A 27,549-nucleotide genomic window follows, 5' to 3' on the forward strand; every position below is an offset into this window, starting at 1 on the left:
TCTGTATGCAACATATAAACCATGATACTGGACTTGTTATTGCAAGACCCAGAAGAGGCTGACTTCCGGAACTGTTGACGTGTCCTGCATAGCGTGTGTACTGTACAGTGTGTATATGGCACATCCTGTGTACGGCACAGTTTGTACTGCACAGCATGTATACTGTATAGCATGTGCACTGCACATGTGTACTGTATATCATGTGTACTGTACAGTGAGTATACGGCACATCCTGTGTACTGCACATGTGTACTGCACAGCGTGTGTACTGCAATTGTGTACTGCACAGCATGTGTACTGCACATGTGTACTGCACAGCGTGTGTACTGCACATGTGTACTGCACAGCGTGTGTACTGCACATGTGTACTGCACATCATGTGTACTGTACAGTGAGTATACGGCACATCCTGTGTACTGCACATGTGTACTGCACAGCGTGTGTACTGCAATTGTGTACTGCACAGCATGTGTACTGCACATGTGTACTGCACAGCGTGTGTACTGCACATGTGTACTGCACAGCGTGTGTACTGCACATGTGTACTGCACATCATGTGTACTGTACAGTGAGTATACGGCACATCCTGTGTATTGCACATGTGTACTGCACATCATGTGTACTGTACAGTGAGTATACGGCACATCCTGTGTACTGCACATGTGTACTGCACAGCGTGTGTACTGCACATGTGTACTGCACAGCGTGTGTACTGCACATGTGTACTGCAGCGTGTGTACTGCACATGTGTACTGCACAGCGTGTGTACTGCACATGTGTACTGCACAGCATGTGTACTGCACATGTGTACTGCACAGCGTGTGTACTGCACATGTGTACTGCACAGCGTGTGTACTGCACATGTGTACTGCAGCGTGTGTACTGCACATGTGTATTGTACAGCATGTTTACTGCACATGTGTACTGCACAGCGTGTGTACTGCACATGTGTACTGCAGCGTGTGTACTGCACATGTGTATTGTACAGCATGTGTACTGCACATGTGTACTGCACAGCGTGTGTACTGCACATGTGTACTGCACAGCGTGTGTACTGCACATGTGTATTGTACAGCATGTGTACTGCACATGTGTACTGCACAGCGTGTGTACTGCACATGTGTACTGCAGCGTGTGTACTGCACATGTGTACTGCACAGCGTGTGTACTGCACATGTGTACTGCACAGCGTGTGTACTGCACATGTGTACTGCAGCGTGTGTACTGCACATGTGTACTGCAGCGTGTGTACTGCACATGTGTACTGCACAGCGTGTGTACTGCACATGTGTACTGCACAGCGTGTGTACTGCACATGTGTACTGCACAGCGTGTGTACTGCACATGTGTACTGCAGCGTGTGTACTGCACATGTGTACTGCAGCGTGTGTACTGCACATGTGTACTGCACAGCATGTGCTGCACAGCTTTTCTAATGTGGACAGGGCATTCAAATCTGGAATTACTGTTCTATAGCCAGGGACCTAATGCTGTCTTATGGAGGAAATTTGAGGTGGATGCTGTTTCGTTAGAAGTACTTGAGCTGCCAACAGGCTACACAGAGCATACATGGTTTTGGGGGGGAAAGCTGGAAACCCACCCACCTCCATCCTTTGCTTTGCCTTTCGAATGCCTGATGGAATAGCCCGGGGACTTATTTTTAAAGTCTGGGAGACTTTTCAGGAGGACAAAGTAGAGATTAGTTTACACATTGATTAGAAAAAGCCAGTATCAAATAGAGATTTAACAGGTGAGACTTCTCTATGGTACACACGTGCTGGCTTCTGTATCAGAAAAGATGATTTTGGATTCCTAACTTAAAACTTTTACTACAATAGTCTCAAAATCCTTCTGCATTTAAACTCAGAATCTTCCCCTGTTCTTGTTGACCTGGCTTTTCCTATGTGAAACCCAGCATCTGGAGGATTCACTCTGTGCACCGCACCCCACCTTGCTCTGAGCGTTTGTGTTGCTTCCAGGCAAACGGAGGCCAGTTTGTGTTCATTTGACCAGTTTGGCCATTTCATGAACAACTTTCCTTAGGCTGAGTTAGACAAAGTTGGCTTCGAGGATTTTTAATTACACTGTTTGATGTATGTTCCCATCTGGGCAGGGTTCAAGAAGGGAGTGGAGCCAAAATATAAAGGTTCCTTAGAGCCAGCCGACGGGGTGGGGTGTGGGGTGGGGGGGTTGGGGGGTGGAGGAGAGTAGAGGAAGGAACCACCACCAGAGACTCCAAGCAGGTCATCCCCTGAAGGACTGAAGGAGTGGGGTAATTACCAACAGGAGGTGGCTGGAGGTGACCCACAAGTCTCCACTTGCCTAGAACCCTCCCTCCTGCAGGCAGCCCATTGAAGTGTCACTCAGCAGGCCTACTTGCCCCACCCCCAAGGGTCCCAAGTTCCATTCCTGCTGGTCCAGGCTCTCCACAGAGTGGGGGTTATTGCCTTACTGCACCCCCCACCTCAAGCCTACAAGATACACACAGTCTAATCCAACATGGCAGGCATCATTACCTCCAACCAGGGGAGCCTACTTCACCACTGGCTGCATTTTTAGAGCCATCACTAAAACCACTCCAAGTCACTGTCCTCCCTCCGCGTGAGCTGGAGGCCGCTGTCACTAATGTTTGCTCCAAACCCTTTGCCACTCTGGCTTTGGCTTGCTCATGGCTTTCCTGATCTGACTCTCTCCAGGGCAAGGCTGGTGTCGAGCGTCCCTCCCTCATGGAGAATTTAGGGTTCCCTTGATGCAGTTGCGACCTTTTAGAATCTTACTGGTCCCCTGGCAACTGGGACAGCTGTTAGAAGGCTTCTCTTTGTCTGCCACGCTGGCGTTTGAGCACATTCCCTCGTGGTGTCAGGCCATCTGTCTTGAAGTGTGCCTTCTCCACATCACTCCGTCATACTTAGCCACTTTGGGTCTTTTTGGATCAAGTGATCACACTCAGTCATTCTCTTCCTCCTGTCATGTGGGGCATCTGCATCCTCTGTAGCCACCGTGTATCAGGCTGATAGTGGGAACAGGGGACAGCTCAAGTTCAGGATCCCGGATCAGCCTTCGGCTTGCCTATGCCTTTGAACAACTTCACTTGCCCAGGCTCCTAATTTTCTCCTGTAAAGAGTGACGTCATCCTCCTCCTCCCAGAGCCCTGTGAAGATAAGATACGTGCATGTAAATCAGTAATCTGCCCAGCCACTGTGGTAGCCAGGTAGATGCTTTCCCTATGTTTGTAACCACATCAAGTGACTCACACACTTGCCTAGAAGTGTTCAAACAGCTCTGTGCTTCCCTACGCATTTGAACCAAGCTGACTGGGATGAAGCTCCAAGCTTTGGCCTAGCCTTCTTTCATTGATATGGCAGGGGAGGATGGTGACAGCCATCCCAGCTAGGTGCAGGACCCCTCCTGTGGAGAAGCAGGCAATTATATTATTGTTTTCACCGAGAGCAAAACAGAAGCAGGCCAAGGTCCTTTATTTGTAACCTTGCAGTGGACGGATAATCGGAAATTGAGGATTTTAAAATTTCTTGGTAAAAATCCTATGCTAATCAATGTGAAGTCATTTATTTATTTATTCCACTAATTGTGAGGACCCGCACACCTCACTGCAAAAGAAGTATTCCGAGCCCTACTATATATACTATATATACTATATATAGTGGACTGTATATACTAAATTTAGGGGCAATATATACTATAAAGTTTGCTTGTCACGTGACTTTTCTAAACGAGATTTTAAAGTCAGGTGATGAATGGCCCTTGAGGGTGTGTGATTAGACGTTGTGGGTTCACACTAGGTAGGTGGACATATTGACAAGAGAAATACCCCTGTCTTTAGGGAAGACTTCTTTGGCACAGTTGATAAATAAGTTGAGGTGATTTTTTTTTTCCAGTGTGAGAGGTTACGGGCCTGCACTGGGTAGATGGACATCTTGACAAGACAAATACCAGTATCGTTAAGGGACACTTCCGCCACACCATTGACAAGACAGTGAGATGGATTTCCAAGGGGGCGGGGTTCAGGCACAGACCATTCATTCACCGTTGGGAGTCCTATGAAGTTTTCCTTAAGAACAGTACCGGAAGAGCCATTGTGTCATTGTGTCGGCAGCTGAACCTTCAAGGTCCCTTCCAGCCTTGTGTTACTAATCTGAAAGACTATTTATTGTTGGGGGATAAAAGCTCCAAGGAAGGTTACTCTGGAGACAGAACCCAAAGCCCCGCCCATTCTGAGAGCATAAGCCAGCACCCTACTGTGGAAAATGGCTCCCCGTGCAGGAGCCCACGACCGCCTTACATGTATTCCTTGACTCCCATGATGATATCGTCATGGTGAAGTTTAAATGGAAGTCTGATAAACGTCCGTTCAGAAGCCGATCTTATTCATCATGGGTCTCAGAGTGTGTCCTTCAAGTGCCCGGAAGCTGCTTAGGAAGCTCCTTCTCGGGTCTTCCAGGTCAAGGATTGGAAATGGCGTTTTACTAATCTGTCCAGGTCATCCCAGTGCAGGCTAATTTAGCAAGCATTGTGTATTCTTTTTTTTTTTTTTTTCTTTTTTGGTTCTTTTTTTCGGAGCTGGGGACCGAACCCAGGGCCTTGTGCTTCCTAGGCAAGCTCTCTACCACTGAGCTGAATCCCCAACCCCGCATTGTGTATTCTTCATGAAGCAATCTATGAGTCTTAAAGTTTGGAAGATAGGTTTACGATACTGTGTGGCTGCTGTGTGTAGGGGTGGGGTGGGGCAGTACGAAACACTCAAAGCACAGAGAATGAAAAAGAAGGAAGTATAATTGGTCCAAGGAGGAGGGGCCGTTGGGAAGTCTAAGCTGTGAGAAGTAAGTACAGATTGGATTTGAGGGGTCAGACATAGAGTGGCCTAGACACAGAGTCTTGCCCAGATTGAGACACAGCACTAGATCTTATCAGCCAAATGATTCCATTTCCCATCCTGTGGATACAGAGTCAGTTCTTCTGGGACCCAGTGGGCAGTGCATTAGTCTAACACTGTCTTCCTCATTTGATTGATTAGATCATTGTGGAGGTAGGTAGATCAGCATCCAGAACCTTGAACCTGTGTCTGAATTTCCTTCTAGATCTACCTAAACCCAAGACCTGTTTCAGAACATTCATTAAACAAGGCCTGTGCTTGCCCCCCCCTCTCGTCTCTGTGTGTGTGTGTGTGTGTGTGTGTGTGTGTGTCTGTCTGTCTGTCTGTCTGTCTGTCTGTGCAGTCAATGCAAGCTCTAGGCAGTCCATTTATCTCCCCAGTACTAAGGTTGCTGCACCCAGCTTTTATGCAGGTTGGAGGGCTCCAAACTCAGGTCGTCATGCTTACAGAGCGAATAAGTACTTTGTTGATCGCTCCATCTCCCCAGCCCTTTCCTCTTCTACAAGCTTAACAATTCTGAACCCCTTCTTCTCAAATGTCCCCATCTGAAGGGATAAATTTAATGGGTTATGTTAGCTTACTCTGAAATCCAAAGAGAAGTATTATGAAGCAACACTCTGGAGGCGTGATCATCTGAACTGAGTATTTTATGGAGGAGAAGCTATGAAAGATGGACTGCTTCTCATTTAGTAAGCAGCAACGCTAGCCAGGATACCTGAACAGATACCAGATACACGGAGTAGGTTGTTCAGCGAGCATAGTATGGTTAACGTGATTACCCACGTATACGTCAGCAGGTAGATGTGCCTCGATGTCGAGTGTCTGCCCGGCTTTGGCTAACAGATACTGTAAGCGTATTCGCATTTTACCAAACAATTACAATGATAAGGCCTGACCTCATTCTTATTCAGTACTTTGCTGTTGACAATTTAAAATAAAGGAAAGAACCACAGAGTGTCTATTTGTTGTTTTGGTAAGTGGAGCATCCCCGTGAGAATTTTTGTTGAGAATTTTCTCAGAATTAAAAAGAAGTCATGCTTGACCTGGATTGATTTTTCTTGCTGTTCTATCATTCGTAAACTACTTTTTTTTTATTTTTAAAACTTTTTTTTAAAGGTAAAACGTGCAAAATCTATGCAAGCCATACATAGTATGAGCCGCCAGCTGCTCTTTTCTAGAAACGGTAGGACTTCGAGGGTCAGAGAAACTATGATTTAGTGATTTCTTTTCCCCTAAAATTACAATTTTCTTTTGGCATTGCAGGGTTTTTTTTGGGCGGGGGGGGGGACACCAGAGGTAAGGAGACTGAGGCAACGGCCTTTGCTTCTTGGGAATGGGGGGGATCTGTGATTTCTGTTAGTTGATTAGCCAACACACAGGTTTTATACAGACTAGGTACTGGACTAACTGGTGTATTTTACAGTAGAAATATCTGGAACTGACCAGAAGTATCATTAGAAAGTCGGGGTGAAAGAGAGAGTGAGACACACACACACACACACACACACACACACACACACACACACACACACACACAGATGGACAGACAGAGACCCAGAGGGAAGGTCCGGTTCAGCATCATGTGTTATGGAAAAGAGTGTGTAAGAGTGTGTAAGGCTGGCACCCAGTGGGCACGCTGGGTGTTTCTTTGGCTTTCTTTTCTGCAGCAAGAATTGCTCATGACTTGGGAAATGCCCTTTCATCTTATGTCGTGATAGTCCTCTGATTGCTATAGCAACCGTTTATGATAGGCATTCCTCTGATTGCTATAGCAACCGTGTATGATAGGCATTCCTCTGATTGCTATAGCAACCGTTTATGATAGGCATTTTCTGAGTTTCTTTTCCTCCTTTTGCTTTTCAATCTGTGCTACAGCATCAATAAAGAAAATTAGTCATTCATACTAGGCCTCTTCACTCTAGCAAACCGATCACCCTTCACCCTTCACTCCTTTAACTCTTAGCCAATAAACATTAACTGTGATAAGATAATAATCAAGAGGACGGCGATGGCTTGCCTTCCAATAAATACAGGGGCTGCCTCTCAGCTGTGTATTCCCTTTGCCTTTGTCTCTGTGGTGATGGCCACACAAGAAACCACCACTGAGTTACGGCCCCAAACTTCCTGTCGCAATCCTGCCACACAGGTCCTGCTTAGGACCTGCCTGACAGGAGATGGTTTGCTCACTGAGGTTGACAGTCAGCTAAAAGGCTTCCTGACGTTGCTACACTTACTTGTGAAGCTCTTCCCCAGTATTATAAAAAACCTGGAGTTGGCTTCTTATATGCCAAATTTATGAATATTGGCTTTTATGTTCTCAGAGGAAATAGAAGCACATATCTGAACCTAACGACGGCCACTGGATGCAGTAGGACTATTCACTGGGAAAGCCATCATCGTGGCTACTACTTATGCTGCCTGAGAGCTTGTGTGTTCCACTGGACGGCATGGCTCTTGTTTGTGACTTTTGGTCATGCAAAATCTGAGTGTTAACTTCACACTCTGATGAGTTATTAACTTTTTGATTTTATATATATATATATATATATCACATACTACACTTACACTATATTGTGTGCTAGTCCCTTAAAGTTTACTAGTAAACCATTAAAAAATGTTTGTAAAAACTTTATATGGTGATGTTATGTAACAGGTTATTTTTCTGTGATATCTCCAAGCCATACACATACTAATATGTATGTAATTGACATATACCGACTGATCTTACACAAATATCTTCTAGTTGATACAATGTGTTCTAAGACAGATGTGTGAACATCCTACCTGCAATGGTAGGAAATTGAAGGAAAAAAAAAGTCAAAGAACTGTCACCTTATCATCGTCAACGATCTAGCATTTTGTTGGCTGAATTACATTGAACTGATTACTGCAGTGAATTCCAGTAAACTCGGTGTATTTGTAGAGAGAGATCGTCACCTGTCTATGCTGATGTTTGCCTGTTCTCAGTCAGAAGGAACGAAATCTTCTGTGTGGACAGCTCACGTGAGGTCTAATAGGTCAAGAACAATGGCTCCCCTAGTTTACTGCCCTCATTACAGCTTCATTACAGTATATGGAGCACGTCTGGCCTATCTGGGATGGAAGCTAGGTTCCTACTGCTCGCAGATAAAAGAATGTCAAAATCTACAAAGCCCTAAACTCATCTTCAAAAGTATTTGGTGGTGAAAGAGGACCCCATCCCCCAAACGATGTGAAATCTTTTATGTCCTTTATCAGTCCCAGTGAGTGTGATTTTTCTTCTTCTTCTTTGTATTGAGTTATGCTAAGAAAAAGTTGAAGTATCTGAGTGACCAGGTACACTCTCCAAACCAGTGGCTCTCCACCTTCCTAATGCCAAGACCCTTTAATACAGTGTGGCAGGTTATGATGACCACCCCCCCCCACCATAAAATTATTCCATTACTACTTCATACCCGGAACTTTGCTACTATTACAAACCATAATGTCAATATCTGTGTTTCCCCATAGCTCCAAAGGGGTCATGACCTTCAGGTTGAGAACCACTGCCCAAGCCTTCACTAAAGTGTTATATAATATGAGGTACTCAGTCTGTCATCCTCGGAAATACGGAAATTGTGAAGTGAATTTCTTTGCCTCTGAGGGTTCTCTTAAAATACATTGAGCAGAACATCAATTACTACATAGTAGTTCTTGTGACTTCTCTGATGGAACAGATTGAGTTTTCTTCTGCTTTGTAAACATTTAATACGTGTGTGTGTGTGTGTGTGTGTGTGTGTGTGTGTGTGTGTGTGTATGCATACACATATGGAAACCAGCAGACAACTTAACCTTCGGGAGTCAGCTCTCTCCTCCCACCGTGCTCCATGACGAGCTCCCTTTTTTGAGCGCCCTCCCATCAGCACTTGCTTTTGAGACGAGGTTCTCTGTAGCCAAAGCTGTCCTCATAGGTGGTGTGATCATAGGCATGTGTGCCTGTGCCCATTGTAACAGAAGAGTGTGTAAGACCGTGCAAAGCTGGTTTTCCATCTTGGTTATGTATTCCACTGTGTGGCTGTGCACAGGTCACTTCACTTCTGAAATAATATTTAGTGGTCAGGATTACTTTTTTTTTTTTCTTTTTCGGAGCTGGGGACCGAACCCATGGCCTTGCGCTTGCTAGGCAAGCGCTCTACCCCAACCCCAGGATTACTTTTTTACATTTCCAGAACACAATACACTGCACTTACACTTGTTTACATATATACATTTATTATTGGCTCAATTCTGCATGGGAAGGATCAACTTTTCTTTTTTCCCTTCTAAGGTTGTGTGGCCAGATTTAGTATAAATTCAAGGTCTAAAAGAATAAGAAATGCTAAAAACGAAGCGATGCAGGTAACAGTCATAGGTTATGAAAGCGGATATAAAGATAGTTGTGCTCTAGTTCTAACTCTGTCATGGGTTTTTGGTTTTGATGGCAGATAAATGCCTAAAATTACGAAGTCCAGTAGGAAGCACCACAGCCTTAGAATGTAAGTTCTCAGAGATGGATAGATAGACTTTGGGTCTGGTTCAATTTAGTATGTGGTGTTTCTTATTTGTAAGTTTTTTAAATAATAAAGCTTAGTTTTAAAAAGAAAGTTTTCCAAAACAGTGTTTGATGTGCACTAAATCAAGACAGTTAGCTTATGGTGGGTTTATTAGTTTTAAATTTAAAATTGGTACTGGGTGCCTTAAAATGTTGTGTGTGGTCCTACCATCACGGCAGACAAGATAAGCCAAGATTCTGCAGAAAAGAACTGAAAGCAGGAGACATAGTCCACATATTACACACTTACACAAGTGCTCAACATGTGCACATATGTTTCATGTAGACAGAAACATGACTATACATGTCCAATCTGTTTTCTCAAACTTGTTTTCTCAAGATGTGCATTTTGAATGCATCCCACGGCTGCCAAAAGGAAAGCAAAGGACACGGAGAGACCAGTGAGGAGTGAAGTAGGAGCTTAGGGTGTAACCAGACAGACAGACAGACCAAGGACGCTGATGCTGGCTGAATGTGTTGAGCCAAGCATCATTTTTGGGTCTTGCATAACCCAAGGGAAGGCTTAGAATAGACACGGAACAGGAACAATGAGAAATGAACTCCAGCAGAAAGTGGGGCCTCCCAAGACTACCTACCAACCACTAGGCAGGGGTGAACTAGATGGAAACACGCTTTGCCAGGGAAGTGTGTCACACATTCGCCGGACCTTGAAGAGGAAGACTGTGATCCAGGGATCTGTAACTACTGCCAACCCTCGCTGAGATGTACGCTCTGAGTTCATGGGTATTATCACTAAGTAGGAATGAAAGTCTTCAACCTGTTAATTGTCTGTAAGGAACATCCAATTGGATGATGGTCATTGGCATATAGGAAAAAGAAAAAGTCTTTGCCAGAAGCACCTACCTCCCATGGAGGCCTCAAAGAACATCTGTAGACAAACTGATCAGAAGATGCTCATGGGTAAGACATGGTAAAAATTGCAGCACACAATAGCCACCATTGGCCCATTCGGCTGAGTCAGACACCAAAATCTTAAATCCAGGTTGTCTTGTCTCTCAGTATGGAAGTGATCACATACAGGAAGCTTCAGAGAGAGGACACCAGGAGAGACATTCGGGGCTACAGGTCAGATAGTGCAGCTTTATAGAAATGGCTACCTACATTTGAAAGACAGAATCCATTCTACTGGAGAAAAAAATTAAGAAAAACTAGAGTGGAGAGGTTTAATAGCAGGTTAGATTTAGGTGAATTAATGAAATGGGTTAGAAACTGGAAAGGCATAGCCTACGGAGAGACTAAAAGGACAATTCTAAAACCTACAGTCTGGAAAGTATTCGTAAACCAGGATAAGCAGTCATGATAGAACCGCAATATCAGTCACAGGAAAATGTGGTTCTGAGTTTTCACATGCATAAACAGAGCTTCAAGGTAAATGACAGGGCCGTGAGGAAACACAGAGAAGTATACTTTCTAGTAAGGAATTTTAACTTGAATTCACTAGTAGCAGATAAGTCACCAAGCTTCCCCCCCACCCCCGCACTAAATGTTATCTATGAAACTAGTTATGTCAACCATTAGTGTGCTTAGCCACATATATCATATGGGTTGCTACATTCAGATAGTTCAGAACATAAAACACTGGGCTACGAGTCAAGTGTTACCAAACTTCAAAGGACTAACTGCAGCCCATCCTAGTCTCTGATCACAGAGACATTAATTAAGGAGAAAGCAACCAATGAGAGCTCCTTCTCAATGAAGAAAACTGTCCAGGGGTCCCCAAAGTCAAAGCAAATATTCGGGTCTGAATGATAATTTATGAGTCAGAACCAGTGGTCAACCAGGGGATGTTTGGAGGGACACTTGCAGTCTTCTGTGTTTAGTGTGGCAAATGAGAAAAGCCGGAGTCCAAATCTGCCTGATGAAAGGGAATGGCGGGGGCTGGGAGTGAGCACAGGTCCATGGCAGCATCCTTTGTGCTGATAGATGCTGGTCCCTCATAACCTTACTGGGGTTATGATAATCGTGACCAGAAAATACCTGGAAGGAAGGGATGGCTCTGCCCAGAACCTGTAACACAGACAGCTTGTGCTTTCGCTGTCTTGGCCTTTTTTTTTTTTTTTTTTGTCAAGAGAGGGGATAAAAACTTGTGTTCTTTTATTTATTTATTTATTTATTTATTTATTTATTTATTTATTTATTTATTTATTTGTGGTGAGTTTGTGTCTATCTGATTGTCTTTGTGATGTGTGTGTGTGTGTGTGTGTGTACATGTGTCTGTTTGTTTTTGTGATGTGTATGTCAGGGTATATGAGTGTGGGGTTGTGGAGGTGTTTCCAGGTATCAAATTCAAGGCCTCTCAGAAGTGAGGGCCTCTCTCAAGCCTAGGCCTGACCAGTGTGAGCAGATTCACTCTAGGACACGGATTCTCTAAGTCTGCTCTCTGAACTTCTGGGATCCCTGAGAGAGTTTTGGAGGACCCATGAGATCAAAGCTGTCTCCAGAGCAATCAGATGTCATCTTTCCCCCTTCAGTCTTCAGTGTTGACATTTGCAGTGATGTGAAGAAAGCAATGACGGGCCAAACCGCTGGTGACTGAGTGCCATTCATGGCCCCAGCGCTGGGAATACTAGGGAACTCTATCACCATGGACTGTGTCACGTAACAAAGCCACTAACGTTGCCAGGCCCCCGAATACACGTCCTTGTATTGTCCTGGTAAACACACACCTGGGCCTAGTGTTTTTTGTAAAAGTGATTGACAGATGGAATATGGGTATTCAGTTGCTTGGTAGACTTCCTTATCAAAACTGAGCGAGTGGGGCCTTTGGCTTTAAAGGATACATTTCTCACCAAGAATAAAATCTTGGCTCAAAGCACAAACTTAGCAAATGACTTCTAACACGAAGACTAACGTATCTCTCTAGTGTGTGGTGGGCGCTCTGTGGCCTGACATCTGGGCTCCTGGGCAGTGTGAGGGAGTTGCAATCACATCTTTCCTCTGGGCCTCTAGACCCCAGAGTCTTACAGAACCCAGTTCAGAGGTTAGAGTAAGACAGAGAAAAATCACCTTAGCGCATATTCCTACACCCGGGAAAGGAGGAGCAGAATATTAAGACACTTTAAAAGCAAATTTTATGTAGATAACATGCCTGAAAGGCAAGCATTTATTCCCCCACTGTAAATGTTTGCCCCTCCACACCTCTTTGGTGTGAGTTGCTGGAGTATTGGTCAGAAAGTCGGCGCTGGGGCTCGAGAGCTGTTTCACAACGGTGTATAGCTGTCAAGTCTTCACAGAAAACCTGCGTTTGGAAAAAAAAAATAATGACCAATTTTTGTTCCACCCAAAAATAAAGCTCAAGGAATAGATGGGCTGGACGGAGAGAGGGGCAGGTGAAGGTAACCTGGAAAACAGGTCTGGTGTTGTGAGACACTGGCTTGGCAGTGTCTCATTAAAGAAAACGAGTCAAGATTGATCTAATTAACTACACAGATTGAGTGCATCCTACCCGCAGAGCAGGTGGCTGTGGCCTTGTCTTGCCTGCCACAGCTGTTTGCCTAAACTGTGCACATGACTCATTCTGAGAAAGAGCCTTAAAAAAAAATAAGTAAACAAACTACTTGAAACCTTCCCCTTCCACCTGCTAATCATCCTAGGAAGAACATTATAATTAGACACAGACACAGACACAGACACAGACACACACACACACACACACACACACACACACACACACACACACACACACACACACACACACATTCACACTCACACGGAGTCCCCAGGCCTCTCCTCACAGGGATGGACAGCTGTGTGGTCTTATCTTTGTGCTGGTTGGTTAGTTCAGCTGTGGCAGTGGACACACCGAGGCGGTTCCATGGGCACCCTGGTGTTTCCCAGCACTTCGAACAAGGGGGTGACTACGGGTTGAGTATTCCGATGCCACTCCTGAGCAGATAGGAGCCTGGGGGCACTGTGAAATGATGACCAGAGGAGAAAGCACTGACTCTTTGCCACCCGAAATCAGCAGTAAAGGCTACAGAGTTTATCTGGTAAAAATAACCCTCCCTGCTTATGCCTGATCAGAGCATGGGCTTCTTCCGTGGGACTCAAATTGGTCCTAATTCCTCCTTGTCTCTAACTGTGGGGTCTCAGGCTTATTACCCTCCTGCCTCAAAGCACTGAGAAGGGTTGTCACGAGGATTAAACATTAGTTGCATGGTGATTGACTCCTGGTTCCCCAAATGGCAGTAATTGTAGGTCTTACCGTCTGCTAATATGAAGTTGTGTTTCACAAGGGCACCTCAGGTCTTGCTGTCTTCCCAAACCTTGGTGCTCTGAATCTCTAAAATGAGGAGTTGGTAGGTGACCTAACATTGTCCCCCAGTCTGTCAGTCTTTGTCCCGCCCCCCCCCCACCTTTGCTGGCCATTTCCGGTCAGCCTGAGTCAACCTCCCAGGACCTTGTATGGCTATGCAGAGAAGGGTCCTTCCCACTGCTGTGGTCCTCCTCCCTGTTCTTCCTGCTCTTGTCTGAGCGGCTTCTCTCCCCCTCACCACTTACAGCCCTGCAGGAGGTGGTTAGATCAAAGCCCTAGAGAAGGGTCAGGCCTTTCCGAAGTGCCTGGAGTGACCCTGAGCTGGCTGCTGGATTTGCACCTCACTCTGTGCAGGCAGGGCCGAGCTGAGGAGAACCTCAAGCTGGAGGGCCTCCATTAAAAAGCTAAGCTTCAGTTGTATTTTGGAGAGAGAATCGTCAAATCGTATTGGGAAGACACTGATGCCTGTCAGACAATGCGACCATCAAAAAACCGGTGATAAAATACACAGTCAAGGGAAAAACATGTACATGTACGGCACCTCAAAATAGTATTGCAGTGTCTGGTTTTGAAGTCAGGTCTAACAGGGGGCCTCTAGTCTCCCTCTCTCACGTGACTGCAATTGCAAGGGGATACCCTCTCCTACCCAACCTCACAGCTTTGCCAGTTCGATTGAACACACGGAGTCGTGGCATATCAGAAAGGTTTCTTTCTCTATTGAAGCCGTTTTTCCTCAGTGCACTGCCAAGATTTTTAAATTAGGATTTTCTATGTGTTTTGTATGAATTAAGAAGAAACAGCTGAATTTTCGGTTTTAAAGGGAGAAACTAGATTGTCTCAGGTGGAAATTTTCATTTCTTAAGAGAAGAGGATGCGGGGCCATGAGTTGTACAAGGTTGTCTCAAATTGATGGCGGCACCCGTGCTCACAGGCTCAAGCCTCGGGGGTTTTCGGGCTTGGAGTTGTGGTAGGTAACCCCTCCCTTCCCCGTGAGGCCCTGCGGGTGCTTGCACTCCAACCAGCACCTGCTCTCAGGTTCGAGATTTCTCTGCCGAGCTCTGTGTCATGATGAAGTGGCTGTCCTCACTTCAGAAACTGAGCCAAGGTGAGGTGATCATAGCTTAGGGCAACAGGGCCTTGAGAAGGGAAGCCAAGGGCTCAGCCCCAGGCTGATCTTTTCCCCAGAGGCTACCTTGCTTCTCCACAGCTGCACGGTGCTCAGTGAGGAGAAAAAATTCCAGGAACACAGCGGGGAGTGTTGAAGTTAGAAGGTTTGGGGTTGTGTTGTTGTTGTTATTGTTGTTTTGTTGTTTGATTTTTAATGTGCAGCCATAGTGGAGATTAATGCGGACACTACATTCAAAAGTGCCGTAAGCGGACATGGCCTCTTTGGACCCTTTTACCTATCCTGTGTTCTGTCAACTGGGTCTCTCCTGGGTCCCCCTGTCCTCTTTACTCTTCAGGTCCCCATCCAGTCCCCAGAGCCACCTCTGCTTCCAAGTTCTTCCCTTACTGGGGGGGGGGGCACCCTCACACTGCTTTTAACTTACATGCTGCCTTTCATTCTTGGTCTTAAGAGTGGGATTTTTTTTTAAATGGGTTTGGGGTCCAGAGCTAAAACCTTTATAGCTGAAAATAGAACACAAATGGACTTCCGTCTTGGGTCCTTCTGGGTTTGACTCTGTGATTGTTCCTGGTGGATGCCTGGTGACACTCGGGTTCATGGGTGATTGTGCAGAACTTCCTGCCCACCAGCCTCTTGCCCCCACCCTGACCCTGTCCTGCCCTGCCCTGCCCTGCAAACAGGGCCACAGCCCCCTTGCTTGATCCATCCTTGGCTTTGAAAAAGTACCAGAAAGTTCTCAAGAGCTTACTCGCGGATGTTTGGTATTTTGACAGCCCTGGAAGCAGTCTTGGGTTTGGGGTGCCTGCGATGTGTAGCAAAACAGGATGTTTGGGGTGAGCCTTGCCTGCAGGCTGTGTGGTTGTGGCAGGATGGGTGCCCCGACTTTGCCCCTCACTTCTCACCTTTACACCAATCCATTTTCTTTATGTATGGGCTTGTCACACTGGGGGCTGGTGTGGCTTTCCGCCCCAACACATGCTCTGTAGCCACACCTCTTGCCATCACCACGTGGGTCCCATCTGTCTCTGTCAAAACATCATAGCACAGATCACTATGTTTTGGAAGCTTGGTGAGGCACAGGCCTGAGTCCACTTTGACTTTTCTTGTAGGCCAGCATCTTTCTCGCTTGCTCTGTGGTCCTCCCCAGCATCCTTGCTTCCTTCGCCCACCTGTTCATCAAGAATCAAGAACAGCTGGGGCTGAGTCTCTGTGGGAACTGAGAAGGAGGAGAGCCAGCCATCTTGCTTTCCCCTTCGTCTCCTCTCCTCCCAAAGGGTCTGTGAAGACTGCACCAGCCTGCTCGATGCTCTCTCTACGCCACCTGAGCAGCCAATATTCAGGCCTCTGAAACACTCAGCAAGTGTTGTTCTTAAATATTGGCCGGCAGGACTGAAGATAAATTTGTGTAAAGCATTAGGAATTACACAGCTTTATAGACATCCAGGAGGAAAATGGGGGAGTTGAAGGCGGAGGTGGACATCTTATCCTAGACCCATCTCAGAAGGAGGTTCCTTGTTGGCTCTTCTAGGGCTGTTTCCGGTCACTGTCACTTTTGCTTCTCAAGTTCTGTTGGTCCCTCTGGAGGTGGGGGATCGGAGTTGATTATCCCTTAGATTCTGAAGCGCCTCGAGAAGATTCTATTCCTAATTTGATCTGGTTGTTAGGCCATCTTTCTCCATGAAGATCTACAACTATCTTTCTCATGAAGCTGGTCACCTTTTAAATTCATTGAAACATTGTAAAGCAAATTGCTACCCAGAATCTGGACAAATCTCATAGGTGCTATGGTGACAGGACCCATCCAAGTGGTCAGCCACAAAGAGGAGTCCTTATTTGTTTCTGCTGCTGGGAGAAAACACTGACTAAATCCAGCTCAGGGAGGAAAAGGTTATTAACATTTTTCCAGATAAGGTTCACTGTTGAAGGGAGCCAGGAGCTCAAGGAAGACACAGAAGCAGAACCCAGGAGAGAACACTACTGGCTTGCACTCCTGGTTTGCTCAGTCTGTTTTCTTATAAGACCCAGGACCACCACTTGCTCAGGGATGACACCACCCGCAGCCCACGGGGCCCTCCCACATCATTCACTAACCAAGAAAATGCCCCACAGTCACGGCCACAGACAGTCTGATGGAAGCAATTTCTTAACTGAGATTCCATCGTCCCAGGTGACTGTAGTTGTGTCGAGTTGACAATAAAAACTCGCCATTACAGATAGCCATGTCATTACTGAGCAGTGACTAAGGGCTGCGGATGTTATGAGTGTTTATTTTTGTGTTTATTGACTTATTTACATGCTTGCTTATTTAGAAACAGTCTCACTAAATAGCACCGACTGACCTGAAACTCTCTATGATGACCAGGCTGGCCTTGAACTCACAGAGTTCCACCTGTCTCTGCTCCCAAGTACTACTAGGAGCTCATTATCTTTAGTGTTTTCCTGTAGTTGGTAACTGACATCACCCTCTCCATTTACAGCTGAAGAAGCAGAGTTAAGCAAGCAGACAGGGGTTCCGAAGGAAGCCAGTCACACAGGCACTCACTGCAGGGGCCTCGCTGCAGGAAGGGCACAGAAGGCCCCTGGTAACGGTTGCCAGAGGCTGAGAACTGACCTAGGAGGTTGAGGAAGAGATGAATGACACAAGTTCCATCTCAAAGACAATCCTCCTTTTTAGCAGTCTTTTAGACAACAGACAGGCAGTTGTACCACTAAGGCTAAACTAACGCTGTCACACTGTGGGGACAGTGAGTGTGGGTGGTATATATGGTGCTTAAAGACTTCAGCTTTGGAGAAATCAGAATTAAAATCTCGAGGCACATCACTTTTAGAAAGTGAAAGCGTTCAGAGGTAAGCACTTCTGGTACTGAGAGGCTTCTGTCTCTGTACTAACTAGGAAGGGCGCACACATATGCACACACAGACACATTCACTCACACACATAGAACACTCAGATATACATGCACAAACACTCACACACACACACACACAGTATTGTTTGGTGGTTGTTAATTTTCTACATAGACAAATGGTTAGCCAACATAGCCTCGTTCTTCCTCTTCTTCCCTCAGCCCAGTGGGAGCTGCTGAGGAGAAGCTGGAAAGGAAGAACCTCGTCCTTGGGAATCCTCATTACTTCTGCTTTCACACCCCTCCCCCTCCAGCCTTTAAAAGTGATAATTGCTTGAAAGACTGGTGGGAAGTAATTTTGTGTTGGTAAAGCTCTGGTGAATCTCAAAAGGCGTGGTGTTGGCCATTGGTGGCCTCCTGTTTAATTATGGGGACTTGAGAACTGCGGTACCTGCCCCCATCCAAGCCAAGAGCCTGAGACTTGTTGGGCATAAAAGAATGCGAAGAAAAAAAAACCCACGACTTCCCTGGTTTTTCCAAATCTTTTACGTAACAACAGGAAGCCATAGCTGTAACAACAGAGAATGTCTTCAAACGCTTTGAATGTTTGGGTTTTGGTCTCTAGATTAAAGTGTGTACCAGTTGAGAATAGTTGGGACATCTGGTGCCCGCTGCCCCGGGGTCTTGGCATTTCACATACCTTTGCGTTAACGCTCACAGCACGGCACTGGCACTGTCTGCAGCGGTGTAAGAGGTTTGTCCAGATTAGCATGTGTGCTCCATGCTCCTCCCTGGGGTGCCCCAGGTCTTGCTCCTGTCGTCCAAGTGTGGGAAAACAATAATGGGGTGCTCCCCAGTGGCCACCCTGATGGTGACTGGCAGCAGTGGCCCTGGCAGAGGGGGCATGGAATTCATGCTTACTGTCCTGGTAGACAGGCTGTCCCTCTAGAGTTTCAGGAGCCTCCATAGACGACCCTGCCCTTGACGTGTCACCACTTTCTGCCTGTTAACAACGGAGACAAATGGAGCCAGAGGAGTTGTCCGAGGCTCTGATGCCAGGGCCCATGCATGGTCTCACTCCTGCTCTGTGTTTAATTGGTTCATCCACACAGGTGCTCAGGCAGATGCACCTAAAGGCTGCTTAGACGGAGATAAACAGATTTAACTAGTTGCCCCTCTGTCTGCCAAGCGCCTTTGTTAACAAGCCGGAATGCTCATACAGAAATGTCAAGATTTTAGACAACAGAGTCCGCACACACCTGGGACTGGGGAGAGGCCCAACCGAATTCCACAGTTGGCCTGGTTCCCGTCTTATATTCTCCGTTGCAGATAGAAAAATGGAAAACACACACTAGTCAACCCTAATTATTTATAAGATCCCACCACAGATTCTTTCTAATGTAATTAAGGGGTTAATAGCGCCAGGAGTGGAGGGAGGGGGAACCCGAAGTAGACAGGGGAGGGCTTGTTTGCATCTTTTGGGTTTATTTTTAAAGACTCCTGTTTAACAGTTCATCCTAAGCCAAGGTGAGCATCCTAACACTCAAGGGACCCGAGGAGGTTGGACTTTGGGTTGGTGTTGCTAATCGTCCTGTGTGTCACATGGGCCAGGGCATCTCACCTCACAGCTCAGGGCTTCCTGAGTGCACTTCTCTTGCTCAGGTGTAAGTGCCCCCAGCTCCAGGGCTGTTTTTTGTATATAATATGTTGTACACATAAGGAAAGGAAACGGGAGTTTGTCTCATGCTTTTATTTGGATAGGACAAACCAAGTCCAGAAATGAAAAATGTCCTTAGTGCTCTGCCCGTTAACCTGGGTCAAGGCTCCGAGAAAAGATGGTTTACAGGGAGTGAGTGAGACCTGGAAGAATCTGAAAGTAAGAAAGGTACCAGGACAGACTGACTACTGACAGACAGACAGCCTTTCTCCTGGTAGTCATTCCTTGCAAAGTTCCTGGTGGCTGGCATGGGAAGCCCGCTCAGTGGAGAGGACGGTCAGGCCATCAGCATGTCCTCAGAGCCTGTGGAAGTCAGAGGCATGGCTTCCACCCTCTTCCCAAAGCCAGAGTAGTGGGTGGTTATGCCTGGAGGTGGGAACCACCTTCTCTCTTGATGTGAAGACGAGTATCTCCTTCTTCAGGCACCTGCCACTGGCTCACCAGCCATAACTCTGTGGGTGTCTGCATTGCTAACTGAGCTGTTCTGGATGGGACAGCCCTTGCTCCTGGCTCCTGGCTCCTAGATGCTGGCTCCCCCTTCAAGAAACTTGGTTTCCGTCCCAGTCAGTGTAGCAAAATGCAGCAGGGTGGGAGGAGGGGGAGCAGCTGGAGTGTTGGAGTCAGTGCTAGTCCACCTTTTCGATTCCTTGAACCTAAAATTTCATAGCTGAACATGGAGGCACTTGCCTATGATCCCAGCAGGCTGTGCAGGAGGATTGCAAGTTCAAGGCCAGCTTGGGTCTTCTAGCGAGACCCTCTCTTTAAAACACACAATCACATACCACCCTGCCCCTAATCTCAGTGTGTACCCGTAGGTGTAAACATGTCCTCCTCCCTGACTGACACAGTGAAGAATAAAATGCCCGTGATGTCACTTTAAAAAGTGTTTTAAGGGAACCGTAGGGCTCTGCATCCTGGTAAAGGTTTACCAACGAGACCCATCCACATACCTTTTGACTTTGATACAAAGTTTTTCTGAGTTGTTCAGGCCCACCTTGAATTTGTGATCCTTCTGCCTCTACCTCCAGAGTCACTGAAGTTTCAGGCCTACAGCCCCAGGCCCTGCTGCTGTCAGATGTTCTTACACATTTTTTTCCAGCTTCACTGTGGTTTAGAAACCTAATCCATGCCTCTACAACTGATCTTTGAAACAATCTAGGCTAGACAGCATTATGGAGGATTGGGGTGGCCCTGGGACAAACAGCAAGTCTCATTTGGCATCTGGCTGTCCTTTCTGCTACTTGGTAGTCTAGTGACTCATGCAAGTCAGAGGGATCATGTGGTTGCAGGAAGCGTCGATGAGCTATCCCATCCTCAGTACATGAGTGCTTATGAGTCCAGTGCTGAGTTCTTATGAGTGCTTATGAGTCCGGTGCTGAGTTCTTATGAGTGCTTATGAGTCTGGTGCTGAGTTCTTATGAGTGCTTATGAGTTCGGTGCTGAGTTCTTATGAGTGCTTATGAGTCCGGTGCTGAGTTCTTCTGACACTGCCACCGGAGCCATCCATTCATCCTTACCCATCATCCCTCATGCTGGCCTGAATAGGTCCTTGCCGTTCCCCAGACTTCTGCCTACATTCCTGCCTTTTCCTGCCTGCACGCTTGTTCCCTAGTTACCCAGTGTTGCCTTCCTCAGTCCAGATTGGTTTTATTTGCAAATCCATCATCTGTCTCCAAGTAGAGACTCAAATACTTGGACAGTTTATCCCAAGCTCACAGGACACTTTCCATATTCCCCAGGACAGGCATAAGGAGGGCCTTGAGAGAGATTTCATTCAGATCAGAGGAGATGAGATCTTGGCCATGGCTGGTCAGAAGACCTTGGTTAGGATCTCTAGAAAAAAGAAGACGAAGACTTTAAATCCCATTTATGTCCAAGAGGATGGAAAGCATGACTTGGAAAGGCACTGAAGTTAATTTGGTAACTATTCGTGAAAGTGGAAATAGTCAAGATAATTTTATTTACCTTTTCTAAACAGCAACTTCTATACTTTTTTTTTTTTTTGAGCTGGGGACCGAACCCAGGGCTTTGCGCTTCCTAGGTAAGCGCTCTACCACTGAGCTAAATCCCCAGCCCCACTTCTATACTTTTAAATCTAAGTCTACAGTTGTCTTGGAGGGTGGACATTGCATCCATGTGAAGTTGAGCTCTTCTCAGTTTAAAAAGTGTTCTTGTGACCAAATGTGGGGAGTTTTTAAGCCCTCGGTTGAGTGTATATGGTTTCAGAGTTGATGTAGATGGCGTGTATCTCGCCTAACTATGTCCTGACTATCTGAAAGTCACGCTCCTTCAGCTCCCGTTGTATATGCCCATCTATCCACCTGGTTGAAAACAAGGCGTGGGCAGAGTCCTGGGAGGTGTGTGAAATGCTGTACCACAGCCGATGGGAGGGTGGCTTCTCCATTTGTCTGTTGACCACCAGGCAGTTGGGGAATAAGAGGACAGGGAGCTTTTAGGTCATCTCTAAGACAGACTCAGGAAGTAAGAATGGCTTCTAGACACGTCCTTTGTATGACAATGTGGGTGCCACCATGCCTCTTGAGACACAGTATGCCATCCATGCATTGTGCTTTGGTTATATATAAACCAATTGCAGCCTAAGATTCCCTTGTCCTCAGTGTGTATAACATTACAAGGTTCAGAGATTCAATGTGCACACAAAATCTTGGCTTTCTGTCTACAAATACAAGAAAATAAGCCCTTTTGGGGTCCAAATCCATTCTTATCCTTTTAGTTTTTTTTTAGGTTCAGCTATAATTTTTATAAATTTAAAATCCTCTTGAAGTATACAGTTCAGTAGGTGTCATTACAATGTGTGTGGCTGGGGCATTTGTCAGATGTCATCTGATTTCAGATTGTTTTCATTAGCCAGCCCTGAGTGCCCCCTCCTCTCAGGACTGCTAATTCTGAACATGTATAGAAAGGAGGTCATACGATTTGTGCCCCTTTCATGCACCTGGTCTAGTTCACTTATGCTTCCGGGTTCATCAACCATATATCAGTACTTGGTTCCTTTTTTATGGGCGGGTAATATTCCTTTACATGTATGTCTCACAGACTGTGATTGTGTCAGTCTGTGGGTCTTTGGGGTTGTTTCGACTTCTTGGCTATTATATGCAGTGCTGCATATGCGTCTTTTAAAAGATTTTTTTTCTCTGCATCTGTGTTTTGCCAGTATGTGTATCTGTGTGAGGGCATCAGCTATCCTAGAACTGCAGTTAGGTAGTTGTGAGCCACCATGTGGTTGCTGGGAATTGAGCCCGAGTCCTCCGGAAGAGCAGTCAGTGCTCTTAGGCGTTGAGCCATCTCTCCAGCCCCCTGTATATGAATATTTATATACAAATATTTGTGTGAATAAATGCTTTCAGCTCTCTTGGATCTCAAGAATAAACTTGTTGAGCAAGTAACTCATGTTTAACTCATTCAGGAACTGTAAAATAGTTTTCCTGTCTGTTTTAAATATTTTTAAAGTTTTAAACATCAACCAATTAAAAAAACTTGAAGAGGGTGAGGATTGAACAAGCCCATTGCTTTAGAGAACAACAAACTCAAGCCACGTTAGACAGGAGACTCTTTACTTTTGTCTCACATTGTATTCACATTTAAAGATTGAGACTGGATTTAAATGTAGGGACATGTGTCCCTTCAGGTTCCTTTGGATACAGTCAGATTCTGGTGACATAAAGGTTGGATTATTTTAAAAACCTAACAGTTCTAGAGTTGACCAGGAGCATGGAGTACCACTTGCACTGAAAGTCTGATGGACAGTCAGTTGTTCTTAATGTGAACTGGATAATGAAGGAGAGGCAGAAAGTTTCTTAATGGCACTGCTTTGTTTGACGGATAGGAATTTTCTAAATAGAACAGCCCTTCTTGATGTTCACTGGTGAGCTCTGCTCAAGCGTGAGTCTTTTAAATGACTTACTGAATGGTGATCCTGGGGGTTGGTGCCTTCCAGTGACCTTGCACGGCCATTTCTGGGGCACACATACAGAGGACAGTGGCATGTCTGAGGAAGGAAGTTACTGACAGGGGTTGCTGTTTGAGCCCCCGAGGCCCCATGCCCCTGTAGCTGTCGTAGGGAGACCCTGGTGCTTGAGAAGAGCCAATGCCCCTGGGTGACAGGCAGCAGGCTTCGTCATAGTTTGATGAAAAGGAACTGGGATTAGTTTAGCCCTGTGCTTTTTGTGGAAATTTTGGACTTTGGGGCTTTCTTCTCTGAGACATGGAGCTCTTAATACCTACTTTACTGAGAGATAGTAAAATCCAAATGAGACAGTGGTGGTGACTTTTCTTTCCTTTGGCAGACCTTGAACTAATAGATATACAGGGAACCAATGATAGACCCAAGCAACAATTTCCCACAAAGTACAACATGCCAGAATATATTGGGCTACTTATGAGAATGTGGGTGAGAGGTTTCTTCTTCTTTTATTTTTTAATTTATTTATTATTACATGAGTATACTGTAGTTGTCTTCAGACACACCAGAAGAAGGCATCAGATCCAATTACAGATGGCTGTGAGCCACTATGTGGTTGCTGGAAATTGAACTCAGGACCTCTGAGAAGAACAGTCAGTGCTCTTAATCGCTGAGCCATCTCTCCAGCCCGGGTGAGAGGTTTCTTAATGGGACATGTAGACTCAACAGCAGTGGCATCGTCTAAAAGGTCCTCACCCTGGGTGAAGCTCACACAAGCAGCATCCCTACCCCTGGGGTTCTCTGCACAACTTGGAGGCAGCAAAGGGTATGGGTATCTCAGCTCTCTGTCTCTATTGTTGATATAAAATTGAGAAGGGAAGAGCTTGTGAATCTTGTAATCTCAGGGATTTCTAAGACTTGTAAGTTGTTTATTCCAGAGTCTCAGTGTCTCTTCTTGGAATGGAACATTCTGAGGAGACTGCTACTGAATCTCTTTGTCATGTTGTACATCTGGAGGTGGTGTTATGATTCCTTTCCAGCTTCTAGCCCAAATGTTTGTGCAGTCTTTCCTTGGAATGGCTGTTCTGCTGATTTTGGTTTTAGCTTTCTGAGACAGGATTTTGTTCATAGCACTTACTTGCAAATGAAGGACTCAGGACCTGCAGGCTAGATTCCTGGAACATGTGGGGGACTCTTCACCCACAGTTACTTCTGGAACTCACGATGCTCTGCAGGCATCCAAGTCAAGGAGTTCCTAAGCCCTGCACCTCAGCTCAGCCATCCTCATCACGAGAGAGAGAGAGAGAGAGAGAGAGAGAGAGAGAGAGAGCGAGAGAGAGAGCTCTGAGCTCTGATGAGTGTCATGTCCTCCTCCCCAGTCCCTCCTCCTGGGTCTGGAATGCAGCACTGCTGAGCCATAGACCCTGGTTTTATGGGAGGTTAGGTTCGAATCTGAGTAGACTCGGGGTATAAGAGTGTTTGGGGAGTTCTGTCTGCAGTGGTTCTTGTTGGAATTCTGGCAGGGCAGGATGAATGTATTTTATCTGGAGGTCCCATCCCTCCATCCCTCCATCCCTTAGCCTCTAGAATAAACACAGCCTAATGGGTTTTTCTACTGGAAGAAATTGGACTTTTCATGCATTCTGTTGACAATGGAAATGCTTTAGTGACAATTGGATCTGTTCTGTGAACTCTGTTGTGCTCCTTTAGATTGCCATCAAGTCATGGTCCACCTGGTGGCAATGAGCTGCCTTAAAATCCGTTTTTAATATTCTCAGTCCTGAAGACACTCCTCACCAGAAAGCAGCTTTTCTCCCTTTCGGGGTCACTTCCGGGTGTGGAGACAAACTACAGACTATCAGAAGATTAGGACTCGGAGCTTTTCAGCTGATGCTCACGGGGCCACTGGAGCTAGAAAGGGCCTGGGATATATGACCAGTGCTTACGTGTTACCATTTCTTGAGGACCTCAACTTTTTCCAGCGTGGCCACAGACACCACGTTCATGCACTCAGGGTCTCCATTGTCAGCAGAATGAAAAGTCCTGCTTTTCCCCGGTGCATGTCTTTCTTGCAAGCTGTTATGTTTATGGCTAATCTTGGGGTTTGTTGCGCTCTCAGTTCCTGATTAAACTTATTTGGCTAGTCATTCATTCACATGCCTTTAAAATGTGGCATTCGGATGGACCCCAGACATGCAGCAGTGTGATACATTGGTGTAGGTAGACCACATTGTTCCATAGAAAACACAGACTTGTCTTAGAGAGCAGAGATTTCCTGTAGGCTACCAGTGGGCATGGAGGCACAGCGACTGACAGGAGACCTCGAGGCCGCTATGAACTCTTCAGAAAAAATCAGAGTTAGATTTACTTGGTATTTGTTGAAGCCATACATGTTGGTTGACTGTAGTAAAATGTTCTCAATGTGGGAGGTGACCTTAATGGTTTCCAGAAGGCCAGAATGGAATGGACACCATATTCCCATTCTGGCAATGCGCGTTTGGTATGGGCTCTCCCTTGATTCCAACCCAGTGTAGGAATAGTATCCCCTCATTCAGCAGAGAAGGCAACACAGAAGAGTAGGAAGTCGCTGACGGGCGCTAACACACAATGCTAGGCGGGACCAGGAAGCACAGTCGGGTTCTTGACCTTCAGGTTCACACACGGGCCCCGGAACCTCAAATCCTGGCCACAGATGAGTTTTGCTCATCTATCTCTCACCTCAAGATAAAACCCTTGAGAATTTCAAAAACCTCTAAGCCAACTCTCCTGTTCCCTGGAGAGAGTATTTATTCTTTGGGTCAGCATGGTGCAAAGCAAAGGTTTTCAGCTCTCTCTAGCCAACGTCAGCCCCCGTGCCTTTGGCCGGCACAGCTGGACTGGTGCACACCCCCCCAATCTCACCCCACCAGGTTTAAAGTCCTGTACATCTACTGAGTGCCCAAGCGAAATAGTCTCCATTTTGTATTTTATGTGAACGTCATTTCCCTTCCTTCATATCCATGAGTGTACCTATTGGTGCATGTGTGTGCAGATGTGCATGTGTTTTCCTCAGGTGGTCTCCCTTGCTTTTGAGACAAGATCGCTCACTGATGTGGTTAGGCCACCCACCAATGGGCCAGTCCTTCTGTGTCCATACCTTCAACACTGCAGGTACCCTATGTCCAGCTTTACTAATGAGTGTGCTACCGTTTATACTCAGGTCTCTTCCTGTTACAGTGGCAAGCACTTGACCTACTGATCTCCAAAGCTCTACGCCTTACTTCTACATATAACTTTAAAAGATGGGTGTTACAGGGCCAGAGAGCCAGCTCAGTTACTCAGAGTTACTCAGTAGTTAAGATCACTGGCTACTCTTCCAGAGGACCCAGGCTCTGTTCCCAGCACCCACAAGGCAGCTCACAACTGTCTGGAACTCAAGTTACAGGGTATATAACACATACAGCACACTCTCCTGGCCTTCGTGGGCACCCATGTGGTATGTAGATATACATGCAGACAAAGTGCGTGTGTGGGGGGCACGCATGGCACGTCATACTTGTGAAGATCAAAGGACAGCCTTCAGGAGTCTGTTCGCTTCTTCCCCAGTGGTTCTGGGCATCCAACTTGGTATTTTAGGCTCATGATTCATGGGTATTTTTCCCACCTGCTGGGCTGTCATCCCGGCCCTCTCACTTACTTGCAAGTGTTTTTCCTTGGGTTTGGTCTACATTTATTTCTCTGATAAGTTGTTTTTAAAAAATGAGGGAAGAAACTGCCCATAAACCTTCAAATCTCTTCTCACTGTAGTGTATGGGAGCTTGTACCTACCCAATACCTCAGCCTCAACAGGAAGGAAGGCCCAACAGAGGACCAGGTGATAGAGCTTCATCCCCTGCAATAGAGAGCGAGCATTCTAGGTGTTCTGTCTGTCTGTCTGTCTGTCTGTCTGTCTGTCTGTCTGTCTCTCTCTCTCTCTCTGTGTGTGTGTGTGTGTGTGTGTCTGTCTCTCTCTCTGTGTGTCTGTCTCTCTCTCTCACACATACACATGTACACACACTCTACACATATGAATGTATGCATACACATGGACATTTTATCTTCATATATATATATGCACACTATATGCTGTGGGATTTTGTGTGTGGAAAATAGATTCTGTTTCCTGAAAATATATAAATAGAATCGAAAGATCATTTTCGTGATTCTCTGTTCTTAACTAGTTTAGACAGAGGTCAAAGTTTGT

The 27,549-nt window shown here is 46.0% G+C and overlaps 1 protein-coding gene and 1 long non-coding RNA gene across 13 annotated transcripts in view; one reads left to right on the forward strand and one right to left on the reverse strand.

The window, feature by feature from the left end:
• Positions 1–27,549, forward strand: part of Lef1 (lymphoid enhancer binding factor 1) — a 113,391-nt gene that overhangs the window by 33,026 nt on the left and 52,816 nt on the right. The window lies entirely within an intron of this gene.
• Positions 12,515–13,780, reverse strand: LOC120100943 (uncharacterized). Of its 2 annotated transcripts, none has more exons than XR_005501302.1 (3): positions 13,666–13,780; positions 13,196–13,371; positions 12,515–12,699 (listed from the first exon to the last, which is right to left on the reverse strand). It is a non-coding gene; the product is annotated as an uncharacterized LOC120100943 (long non-coding RNA). The 2 variants fall into 2 exon arrangements; XR_005501301.1 differs by having other exon boundaries at positions 13,171–13,371.

Source organism: Rattus norvegicus, chromosome 2 (assembly GCF_036323735.1).
Source record: "Rattus norvegicus strain BN/NHsdMcwi chromosome 2, GRCr8, whole genome shotgun sequence".
Taxonomy (NCBI): domain Eukaryota; kingdom Metazoa; phylum Chordata; class Mammalia; order Rodentia; family Muridae; genus Rattus; species Rattus norvegicus.